At 35.5% G+C, this 12,800-nt stretch overlaps 1 pseudogene; it reads right to left on the bottom strand.

The window, feature by feature from the left end:
• Window positions 1–305: 305 nt before the first annotated feature.
• LOC120200804 lies at window positions 306–1,489 on the bottom strand (annotated as a pseudogene).
• Between the last annotated feature and the right edge of the window lie 11,311 nt (window positions 1,490–12,800).

The following is a 12,800-nucleotide window of genomic DNA, read 5'->3' as shown; positions in this document are numbered from 1 at the left end:
AGCAAAATAGATTATAATGAACATGGATTCACAGGAAGCCAACGGCGATTGCATCGATACGATGCCAAAAACGGAGTTCTAAGGATTCAAATTCCAGGTAGACTCATATACATCATTTTCTACACTAAACTTCAGCAGAAGGCAACGGCCGGGCGGTCAGCAGAGGACATATACCAGTAACAAATACAACAAGGAAGAAAGCCCCCATTTAAACGGAAGCTTTCATTTGTTAGCCAAAATCAGACTCACTCACATTTTCAGAAACTGTACAAGAAATTACCTCGATTCGCCATGCTTTATTTTAATTCATTCTTCTCTCCATATACGGCCAGTTACCCTCAACTTCAGCTCTTGCCTATCGCCACCTGAAAAGTATAGAGCTAGGTTCCTTTGGATCACTAGACCATCCGACTGTCACGAACTTTCCTATGACTGTCGCGGATGCTCCTGGGAATCCCCTGCCATATTAGCTTACGGCCATTGGCACCAACTTCCAGACTATAACTGAACTTTTTTGCTTCATTATCATCGCCCATAAAACGTAAAAATGCCATGTATACAGGTGCCATCCCAAGCTGGAAAGCCTCGAAATGCAAGCAGAACTGTCTTCCAAAACAATTGAAACCTGCACAAAATGTCCAGATTTTGAAAAGAAAATGTCAAGAAACCCTTTTTAAGCACAAGATTTGCAGTTTCAAGTGACTTAAATATGTGTTGTAGCATAAAATGAACTTACAGTAAGCATCCATGTGGCATTTTCAACTTCATGCGGATTTGATTTGACATATCGATGGTTGAAGGTACATCCATCATGCATGTCAACCTTGTGATCATCCTTGAGATGAGCAACGAGGGTAGGTATGTCACCTGTGACGGAGCACTCAGACCAGCATAAGGCAATTGTAGGGACGGAAGCGACAGTGTTGCCGTGCTTAAGCTTGCTGTAATAGGGGAAGATATCGTGGCAACCTAGATTCTGATATTTACAAGGGAGTTCCAACGATTCTGCAACTTTCTCCAAAGCTAAGCACCTTATATTTCCAAGATCATAGCGGCATGTTGGGCAACAGTTGTGCACTCTAATCTTGCAGTTGGAACACAAAGTGTGTCCATTGGGGCACTGAAATAGAAGATTGAATGAAGTAATTAAGAAAATTCAATAATACGAATCACAATGAAAAAAGAGGTAAAACACAAAATGCTACAGCAGAACTATATCTGTATGGAAGACACGAAAGAAGTGTATTCATGGAGAACACACCTGGTGAATTGGTGGATACATCAAATTTGTACATACAGGACACTCAAGGAGCTCGTAAACACCGTTGTTTGAATGAATTCCATGCTTTCGAACAAAACTAACAGCATTTTTCATTGTTGTAGTATTACTATCAGTTTTGTTGAAGCAATGTCATAATGCAACAGGGGAATGAGATTCAACAAATTCTTTGCAAGCACTGCCTCCCGGAGCCATTGCTACTCGAAATGGAACTACTGCAATTATTTTATATTTATCTACTTTGAGAGGCTTCGCTCTCTATTTCCCTACAATAGAGGATAAACGTTAGATGTCAACAGGAAGAACAACATATTTTAAACATACCACTCTGGAAGCATATTACTCAATCATATGCAGAACATCCACGAGTAAATAAGACATACAATGCATTAAAACGAGAACTGTTTTGGTAACCAGATTCTTTTATCAGTGGCTAAACTTCATGAGAGTTCCTGTCATCGTTCATCATATTGCAATAAAAACCAAAAAGTTACCAGGAAGCATTTCTAAATGTACTCAACCTTTTTAACCAAAAATCTCGCTACAAATTACAATCTTATTACATTCTGCCAGGGGAACTCAATATCCATGGCGATGATCGTTTATAAATGTTCCACCTAGAACACCTCAATATTAATGTAAAGCCTTCTTCCTCTATTCATTACCTCTTGTTCTCAAATTTCCAAAGATGAAAAAAAAAGTTTAAATTCTTTTGAAACTGTGGTCGGTGAAACTAATATATAAACAGTCAGAACAGTTGAAAAGCAACATCCTAATACCGAATAACGTTTTCAATCTTTCCAGTCCGGAATTCCAACATGGGGAATTATGTTATACGGAAATAAGATTGAATGTTTTCCATGTTGGAGATGTTCACCCAGCAGAAAAAAAGAAGAAAGCAAATGCATAATAAAAGGTATCATTCTTCATAACAATCAGTTCAGACACCACGCACAACAAGAACATACATGCATTGAAAATCGAATTCCTTTGAAGAATGCTCTTATAACACAATTTGATAATTCCTTGGATGAATGCTATTATAGCAGAAATTTGCTATCTTTAAGCAAACAAAAGGAAGGGCCACAAATCAATAGAACCCGGTTTCCTAAAACTACCTACCTCATGACACGATCATCTAAGAAAGCAAGACAAATTCCAGATTTTTAATGAAAATACTACCAATTTCGATCAAATATAAGATGAGTAATGCAGGAAAGAAGTGTCTTTTTATGCAAAATGAACCCCAAAAGCAACCAAAATATGAGACAAGAATGGCATAAAGAACAAAACTTCCTCCAATTACAATCAAATCCACAATTTTGAATTTGATATTACACATGAAGAAAATCAAAATCTTCAATTTTATATCTTTGAAAGAACCAGAGAACGAGACAGCGAAAAGTGAAAGAAAACAACCCTTCCACACCCAATGTCAAATCCCAACAAAGTTTTCCTCCCTTTTCGATGTAATGTAAAACTAAGTTCGTCCGAAATCCAACTTTCCACTCGGATTAATCAAAACATAATCACCAATGGAACAAAAGAAAAAACACATAATTTTTCCAAGTTTCAAACATTACCAATCGAAAGAAAAGACAAACCCCAAAGAGAAGGAGAAAAAAGAAATACCCAGTTGAGATTTCCAAGCTAAGTATATTAACACCTCATTAAAAAAAAAGCCACAACAAAATCTGGGTTGCGCTCAAAACAACGAAATAAATAAAAATAAAAGTAAAAAACGTAGGGAAAAGAATACAAAAGAGACATAATGCCAAAGGAGCAGCGAAACTTACGGGTTTAAAACCAAATACATATAAAACGAAGGAGAAAAAATAGGAGAATCGTTTCATCAATGGTGACCCTGTTTTTCTTTGCAAATGCAACCGCAACGCTACGGTATATTTTGAGGATTTTGGATTCTTCTTTATGGAGTTCTTCGGAAGTAGTAAGTGGACCGATGCCTTAGGCGCGCACAACATTTGAAAATTCGATTTGTTCCCTTTTTTTTATATCTTTAAGCTTAGGTCTTTCTTTTTTATTTTCACAGTTGACGTTCGCTTTTTCCTGGGAGTATGTGATATTTTGAAATACTACATAAAAAAAACATGTAAATAATTCAAATTTCATCTTACAGTTTACTCCTTACGTATTGCCAATCGGATTAATGAGGAAAATTCCCCCTTTAGTCTCTTAAAATTTCAAAAATATTATAAATTTATTTTGACCCTCTAAACACAATCTTGGCTTTGCCCCTGCTCTTTGGTTATGACTTAAATGCCTCCGGTTCAGCATCTGTATGTATGGATGTGCTTAAGATTTATTTATTTATTTTGAAAAATGGAATTAATGTATTAGCTAAATCATAGTCCAAGTACACCGATAGCAAAGGTAAATCTAATAATCTTGGGACGAACTGATCAAAACATAAAGCAAAATTTAAACTTAAAGACCAAGATGCTGGAGAGTGTGCAATCGCGTTTGTTGCCCGACAGACAAAAAGGGTAGAGAAGTCCACGTAAGCATACAATAATTCACTAGCTTCTCGAAGATGAAAGTCCAAGACCGATTTGTCTCCCTCAGCACGGCCAAGCTTGTTAAAAATCAAAGCCGAGTCAGTTTCAAAGCAAACCTTCGACCACCCATAATCATGGGTCAATCGGAAACCAGCCAACACCTCATGAATCTCTGCCAAGCCTGCCTCACTACAGCAAGGTGAGGATTGTGCCAAACCGCCAAGTAAAAGTCAACATGATCACGTGCAAGTACGCCCAGTACTGCAGTGCTACTGTTTGGATCAAATGCCCCATCTACAATGACTTTTACCACCCCTTCAGGTGGTACTTTCCAGCGAGAAACATCTCCGATAAGTTCAATCGCAGTCTTCAGCCACGTTTTGGGGAACCCAGATGTGGTGGTGGCAGCCAAATAATCCCAATGAACGACCCGAGCCTCTGCCACAACAAGCCAACAAGGTTCCATTTGAAGCATCACAAAACCATAGATCAAGACTGCTTATAACAGTTTAAAAACCAATCCAACGAGGTTTGTACTTGACTGAGTTGACTCCCAATAACCACTATAGGCAAGTCAGCCAGCTGAAATGCCTCTCGTGTTTGTGCAAAATCACGGAGAGCATGAATAATGTTTCCTTATTTCCATGACACAAAGGGCACGTACCAGCAGCTCGCAATCTGCTTCCCACAGGTAGAGCATTGTGCGCTATACATCAGGCAAAGATACGCACTTTAGACAAAATTCGAAGCTTCGCAATCACTCTCCAAGCTTTCGATGGTGTCTTTCTATCATTCATAGGTTATTGGAGCCACTGATAACCAAACCAAACCTAATATATTATCTCCCAGATTCGTGGTGTACCAAAACAATAACATCCTCCCTGCGTGGAGAAATAGTCACTCTTAACACCACATTTGCATCAGCTAGAAGGAGAACACTCATGACCTTATCCTTATCCCAAGATTTGAAAAGAAATTCACCCACAATTTCACCCCACATTGTTGAAAAATGGATGATAATTTACACAATTTAGTCATTGTACTTTAGGGTATTTACAAGGTTAGTTCTTAAGCCTCAACTATAAATATCCTAGCTCATTTAGCTTCAAAATCATCCCAAAGCATTCTAACTTTCTTCCAATACTAGAGAATTTAGAGAGTTTCTTGAGAGTTGTTTTTTCCTTTTTATCAAGAGAATTATCATTGTTTTCCCCCTTGGTAGATCGAGAAAAGTTGTAATTCCTATTTTCTCATAGTGAAATTCTTCTACTGTTGCCCGGTTTTAATTCTTCTACTGTTGCCGTGGTTTTTACCTATATTAGGGTTTTCCACGTAAATTTTGTGTCTCTTTTATCTTCATTTTTATTTTCTCAAATTATCAGTTGTGATTTTGCTCTATTCAATAGTCGTCTTCCCCAACAATTAGTATCGGAGCCAGATTAGAGTGTGTAATATCTACTTATTGTCTTTGTGGTTTCCATCAAAAGGTGGATCCTCCAACATAAGAAAGTAAGAAGGTATTACCCATTCTTTGAAGGTTATAGAGAAATATTCACGATAGTGAAATAGAGGGAGCTATCAGTAATAGAAGCTATGACAACAAAATTTGATATTGAAAAATTCAATGGGAGAAATTTCTCATTGTGGAAATTGAAGATGAAGGTCATCCTGAGGAAAGACGATTGTCTAGCAGCTATCAGTGAAAGGCCGGTAGATTTCACAGATGACAACAAATGGATCGAAATGGACGGGAATTGCTATGGCAAACTTTCATCTAGCATTAGCAGATGAAGTATTGTCAAGCATCGAGGAGGAGAATACAACTAAAGAGATATGGGATCATCTCACCAAATTGTACGAGGCCACATCGTTGCACAATAAAATTTTTCTTAAGAGGAAATTGTACACTCTCCGGATACTAGAATATACTTCAGTGACGGAGCACTTAAACACGTTGAACACTTTATTTTCTCAGCTTACATCCTTAAGATGTACCATAGGAGAACAAGAACGTGATGAACTTATACTTCAAAGTCTACCTGATTCATATGATTAAATCATCATCAATTTGAAAAACAGTAATGCCACCAGTCTAGTCTTCGATGACGTTACAGTTGCTGTTCTACAAGAAGAAAATCGGAACAAGAACAAGGAAGACAGACAAGTAAATCTGCAACAAGCATAAGTGTTGACAACGATGAGAGAGAGATCAATAGAACATGGCCAAAGCAGCAATCACAAACATGGTAGATCGAAGTCAAGAAGCAAGAAGAATTTAAAGTGCTACAACTGTGGAAAGAAGGGTCAATTGAAGAAGGACTGTTGGAGTCTAAATAAAAAACTAATCCACAAGGCAATACCACAAACACTTCAGATGATGGAGACGCTCTATGTTGTGAAGCGTCAACCACCGTGGAAGGCAGAAAAAGATTTGTAGATATATGGCTCATTGATTCGGGAGCAACATATCACATGACCTCAAGAAGAGAAATAGTTCCATCATTATGAACCTGTCTCAGGAGGATCTGTGTATAGTTGCAATGATCATGCCTTAAAAATCGTTGGTGTGAGAACCATCAAATTGAAGATGTATGATGGAACAATTAAAGTTGTTCGAGATGTGCGACACGTGAAAGGCCTGAAGAAAAATTTATTATCCTATTGATTGTTGGATAATAATGCAAGCAAGATTGAAACACGGAAAGGAATCATAAGGTGTTCCGTGGAGCGCTTAATGTACTGAAAGACAAAAAGATAGCAACAAACTTGTACATGCTTAAGAGAGAGACTTTCTAGAAGCAGAAGCCTCTGTTGCCTCATGTAGTTCAGATTTTGCAATGTTATGGCATCAGAAACTTGGACACATGACAGAACAAGGAATGAAAGTCCTTGCGGAGCAAAAACTACTTCCAGTCTTAACAAAGGTATCACTTACTTTGTGTGAGCATTGCATAACAAGTAAGCAGCACCGGTTGAAATTCAACACATCAAATTTTGAAGTCAGATGTGTTTTCCAATTTCAAAATCTTCAAAGCGCGGGTGGAACTTGATTCTAGAAATAAGATCAAGTGTTTCAGAACGTATAATAGAGGAGAATACACAAGCGAAGAATTTGATGACTTTTGCAGGAAAAAATGCATCAAAAGACAGTTCACAGTGGCGAACACTTCTCAACAAAATGGAGTGGCAAGAGCGGATGAACAACCTTGTTAGAAAGACAAGAGCAATATTGAGGGATGCAGGCCTAGAAAAATCATTTTGGGCAGAAGTAGTCAATACCGCCTGTTATTTGGTGAATCGAGCTCCATCAATTGCAATAGAGCTTAAGACACCAATAGAGATGTGGACTGGTAAACCAGCTGATTATTCAAACCTCCATGTATTTGGAAGTATTGTGTATGTGATGTACACTCCTAATAAATTTCAAAGTTGGATCCAAAATCCAGAAATGCAAATTCTTGTGGTATGCTGATGTGTAAAGGGGTATCGCCTGTGGGATCCCACTGCCCGCAAAGTGCATATGCAGGGATGTTATATTTATAGAAGATAAATTAAAAAGAAAAGAAGACGATGATAGCGCTGAAAAGTCAGAGACTACTCAGATACATAACAACTCGTCAATCAAATCGTGTGAGAAGATGTCTCAATTGGCACTCAGATTATGTTATAGAAGGTAATATTGCATACTGCCTTTTAACAGAGGACGGTGAGCCATCAACATACCAGGCCCGCTCAGATATCTTGTTCGTCCCACCAGAACCTCCATCACGATAGCTCTCATTGATCAACATTCAGGGAAGATAGTAGGTCATTACTTTTGTGGGAGTGCTTGTGCGACTGTTTTGATGAAGACTTCCCTCTCTCCATAGAAAAGCAGGTTCTTCGTCCAGCCTATTACCCAAGAAACCATCTTATGCCGAATAATCAAATGTGTGTTTTATTCTTACCATAAGCTCCGACGTTACCCGTGACCTAACACCGATCGACGAACCACCCAGATTGGTCCACCGTTTGGCATGGATTGTGAAAACTGCTCGAGTCGTCATCGCTCATCTCTACCATCGTTCGTCGGTGGCTCATGACAACCACCATCGGGAGGGCCTAGCCATCGTGATCAAAACCCGGTGTCCCTCTTGTCGTGAAGCCTAACCGTTAGTCGTGGAGGGAGCTACAAAGCCTTATTGAGAAACAAAATCGTCGTTCAGTTTTTGAGTTTTTCCAGCTAAACCGACGGCTCGTTCCCCACACTGCCCTCACCATCATCATCCTCACGTGATTTCGAGTAAAACTCGACCGGTAATGCTCCTTATCATTGTCGTTTTTGTTCGTCACCATTTGATAAGTTCAGAGTTTTTCTTGTAGTTTTGTGGTGATATTGGCCTGATATTAATTTTTTTTAAAAAAAAAATTGTTTCGTTGTGAGGATGGTTCGGGAGTGATCAGTCGTCACCAATCATCGTTTTCATCACAACATGCACTGCCACGCGTCGCCTGCGCGGGTGGGGATGGTCATCGGTCATGAAACCTTCTAGAAACAGGTTCGAGTTAACTCGGATCGAACCGAGTCAACTCGAATCGATCTGACCCGTCGACCTTGACCGAACTGTTGACTTGGAACATATCATTAACTTTGACCAAGTTTGACCGTTGACTTTGACAAAAAAGTTGAAATTTTTAAAAAGTCATATTTTATGTTTTTCGACATCCTGAGTCTGAATTCGAAGTCTATTTCGCCAAATTCAATCCTGATAAGCTGTATTTTGGCATTTTATCTCCCTATTCAATATGAATTTTCACGTTTAAGTTTTGTTTCTAATGTAATTGGTTTTGCTTGTATCCGAGACATTATGACGTGAAATTAAGTTTAGGGCGATCAAATGGAGTTTAATTGGTTAATCGATGTGGCTCAAAATTGAGGTAATATTACTACCTTTTGCATGCATTATGGAACATGTTGGTATTGATTAATGCATAGATGATATATTTTGTACATGTAGTAGTCATCATCTCTAAACTCGATCTGAATACGTAAAAGTATGTAAACTAAGACTCGGATGACTCTAACAGAAATTAGAAGTCTATTAATAAATAATTTCAAGTTCAGTAATTAATCAATGCAGTGATTAACGGCATAAACCGTAAATTCTGATTATCCCCGTTAAAAGTTGTAATACCAAAAATATTCGGATAAAAAATTACAAAATTGCCCCTGAGATGTAAAAAGGACATGTAATTGCTCTTGTTAGTGGGTTTGACATGAGAATTGGTTTTCGACTTGATAAAATTACTGATTCACATGTTAATTTCATGATTTGTTCAGAGAATCATTGATAAACAGTTTATAACCTCCGTAAGGGATCAAAACCTAGAATTACCGATTTCTGAGCAAGTACTTAAATATTAACACCATGGAAGTACTTTTTATGTCTAAATTGTTTAAAAAGAAAATAAATGAATTGATTGAATTAAATGTAACGAATGGATTGATTGAAATGACCAGAATACCCATGACTTCACTGAATCAAAATACTCTGAGCTTTGATATGGCCAAAGTACCCTTGAGTTCCATAATAACTAATATACCCTTAAGATTCTAAATTATTTAAATGCCCTCACGACTTGGAATGAGGGAATATCTTTAGATAATTCTGGGAATATTGATAAAATTAAAAGTTGTATCGCTCCTGAAGATTGAAGCACGGCCCAAACTTATTGGTCATGCTTACTACTATTAAGATTCGAGAGTTAGAATAATTATTGCATGAATATATTTATGCCTCATCGGGATCTGTTCAATGAAGATTTGTGAAGGTGGATTTGTTCAGTCACATAGTGCAGTCAATATGAAAAAAAGTCAATATTCGTGAAGTGTTCATACCATAGTCTTGCTAAGTATTACAATGATAGGAAATGTTTAGCTTGATTGGACTCGGAAGCCAATAATTCGTTACAAATATATAATATTGTAAATCATTATTTTACTTTTATTGAGTTAAATACTATAACATCTCATAGATCCAAAATGACTAAAAATTCCCTTATGAATCTGATTGACGGAATCACCCATGGAATATCTGAATCTTAAGAAATTCTAATACAATAGTTCTTAAATACCCTTCAGATATATCTGAATACTAAATGATCCTGATGTATCGCTTTATGAATGACTGTTTAATATGTTAGCTATAGACCCCTTTTTAATAAGGATCTCTTTTATAAAATCCTATCAATTTACAAAAGTTCGGTGGTTCCCTAACTAATAAATATCAAGTACCTCCAGAAAATAATTGGATCTTCTAGTGTGTTTCATATGTGCTATATGATTGTTTTATTTATTCTGAAATGTAATTTACCGAAGTTACTGATTTATTGAATCTTTTAACTATTTGATATTCTTTTTTATCGATATATTGATTTACTCTTTATGAACTATGGCTACATGATATGTGCTTTATGGTTACTTGTTTTCATTAGAAAATATAATTGTTTTTTATTTATGGATCATTGAATCTACTATTTACTGTATGAACCGATTGTTGGGATACTATCTGAGTAGGATTCTAGAGTATGGAGATTTAGTATGATAAGCTAGTAATTCTTTAGGACCTAAGTGACCTTGGGTAGGCTCTGAGGCCCCAGGCATTTCCTTGAGTAGGCTCTAAGGCCCCAAGGTACTTCATTGGGTAGGCTCTTAGGCCTTAAGGTACTCCTTTAGGTAGGCTCTTAGGCCCTAAGGTACTCCATTGGGTAGGCTCTCAGGGTAAGTCCTTATGGATGCAGTTCTGGAGAACTGTAGGGGTGTTCATTCGGTTAAAACGGTGGCCGACCGAACCGAATTACCATTAACCGAATTAACCGAATTTTTTTTCTTTAACCGTTAACCGAACCGAACTTTTTTTTTGAAAATATTAATCGAACCGAATAAATTTTGATTAATTCGGTTAATTTTCGAATTAATTGAAATTTTTTAAAATTTTCTAAATTATATAAAAATTGAATATTTTTTAATTCAAAAAACAATTTACAATTAATTTATATAATATATAATTATAAAATAAAAATTTTATATGGATTTTTTTAATTAATATTGATTTAGGTTTAAAAGTTATTGGATCCTAAATTATTAATAGAGTTTTAAATAGTTTGGGTTGAGCACATATGTTATATATATATATTTAAAATTTAATTTCGGTTAATTAACCGATTTTGAACCGAATTAACTATTAATTGAATTCTAAAAAAATTATTATTCATTCCCTGACCGAACTAATTCGGTGGCCGACCGAATTAACCGAACTAATTCGTTCGGTCGGTTAATTCAGTTAAAATCGAAAAATGAACACCCCTAGGGAACTTCATATCAGTGTTCGATTGGAGGGTATTACTATGGTTTGAAAATATGTTTTAAACTACATATGTTTTTAAAGAACATGTACACATTTCTTGGTTTTGTTGGAACGCACTAAACTCCTCAATCAAATCTTATGAATCTATCTCTCTGAATATTTCCTTCAGACCGTAAATTCTTGTTTGTAACTGAAGACTTAGCTAATGGAATATGAATTCACCGCTAGAATCTGTTGATGTCTTTCCATCTAAGGAAAGTTATGCTTTACCATATATCCGATAACCTATTGCATTCATTTGGTAGTTATGTATTACTGAGCTTTCTAAAACTCACTATGTTAATTACCATTTCAGGTTAAAGAGTTTGATCATGTGCTTTTACCGACATCAGTAAAGGAGTTCCATCGATGTTCTTTGCGGAGTACGGTGCATATAATTAGGGGCATGAAGGTTATATTCTATTTTTTATTCGAGTCTGAAACTTGTTTTTATTACTGATATTGTTGAATTCTATTTTTTATATATAAATGATTTTCTGAACTTTATTTTATCTATAATTATTTTACAATTTAAATGGATTAACAAAAAATTTAAATTTTCAGGATTTTCAATCTTGATTATTCCGGTGACCCTAATGACACTTCATATCGATCGGATCACCTATATCGGTATGAGAGTGTTACATTAATATTATTAAATAATATATCTGTTTATAGTTCATATTATAATTGATTTAACTGTCATTGTCATTAATATGATTGGAAACTATATCTAAACATTTATTAGTTTAATACACAATCTCAGTTAGTCAGAAAAAAAAATCTCAGGATTATTTTTGGATCTCATCCTCTTTCCAAATAACATCATCACAATAAATATAACGGGAAGAAGAATATGAAAATATTAATCAAACGATGTTTGTTTTTTCTAAATAATCGGTAATTAAATTCATGATATAATGTATCAACAAAGATTTATCAAATTAGAAATTATTTTATGAAATTTACTCTTGGTTACCATTTATTTCAACATGTTTAAAAGATTATTGCAAATAAAAATAAATGGGTTAATTAAGTTATAAATGCATTTTTCCCTTAACCATAAAATGGAAATAAAAAAATCATTTATCATTTGCGTTTTTTTTTCAATAAAAAGTCAGATTATTTATTTAAAAAATATTGATGTATTAATTATGGGTTACAACCGTTATAGGTGATTCGTTACAGTCGATAAACTATCGAAGATGATGAATAGTAGAATGGTTAGACATGCAATAAAGAGAGGGATCCCCAAAAAGAAAGAAAAAACTTTTTTGAATATTATACCGTCATTTATATATTGACCTTCAATATTAGTATTAGACCTAAGATGATGATAATTATTTAAAGGTTGACAGGTTAAACAAATTTAACTGTTGTTAGTATATTTGACTCTGACATACTATATAAATTTGTCAGAGGTCATGTTTAGAGTATGTTAATTACTCAAAAATATAAAATTATGAAAGCTTCGAAGAATTTTAAAAATTTAATATTCAACATATGAAAACATGACGAATAAATATAAATGAAAATATAATTTTGGAGAAATCTGGAAAAAGTATAACATAAATAAAAACGCGTAACTACCCTTTGCTATTGAAGTCACATGCCCTACAT

The sequence above is a fragment of the Hibiscus syriacus genome, unplaced genomic scaffold, assembly GCF_006381635.1.
Source record: "Hibiscus syriacus cultivar Baekdansim isolate YM2019G1 unplaced genomic scaffold, ASM638163v2 tig00006570_pilon, whole genome shotgun sequence".
In the NCBI taxonomy this organism is placed as follows: Eukaryota; Viridiplantae; Streptophyta; class Magnoliopsida; order Malvales; family Malvaceae; genus Hibiscus; species Hibiscus syriacus.
Note: the sequence above shows the minus strand (reverse complement) of the source record. Positions and strands in the feature narration are given on the sequence as shown.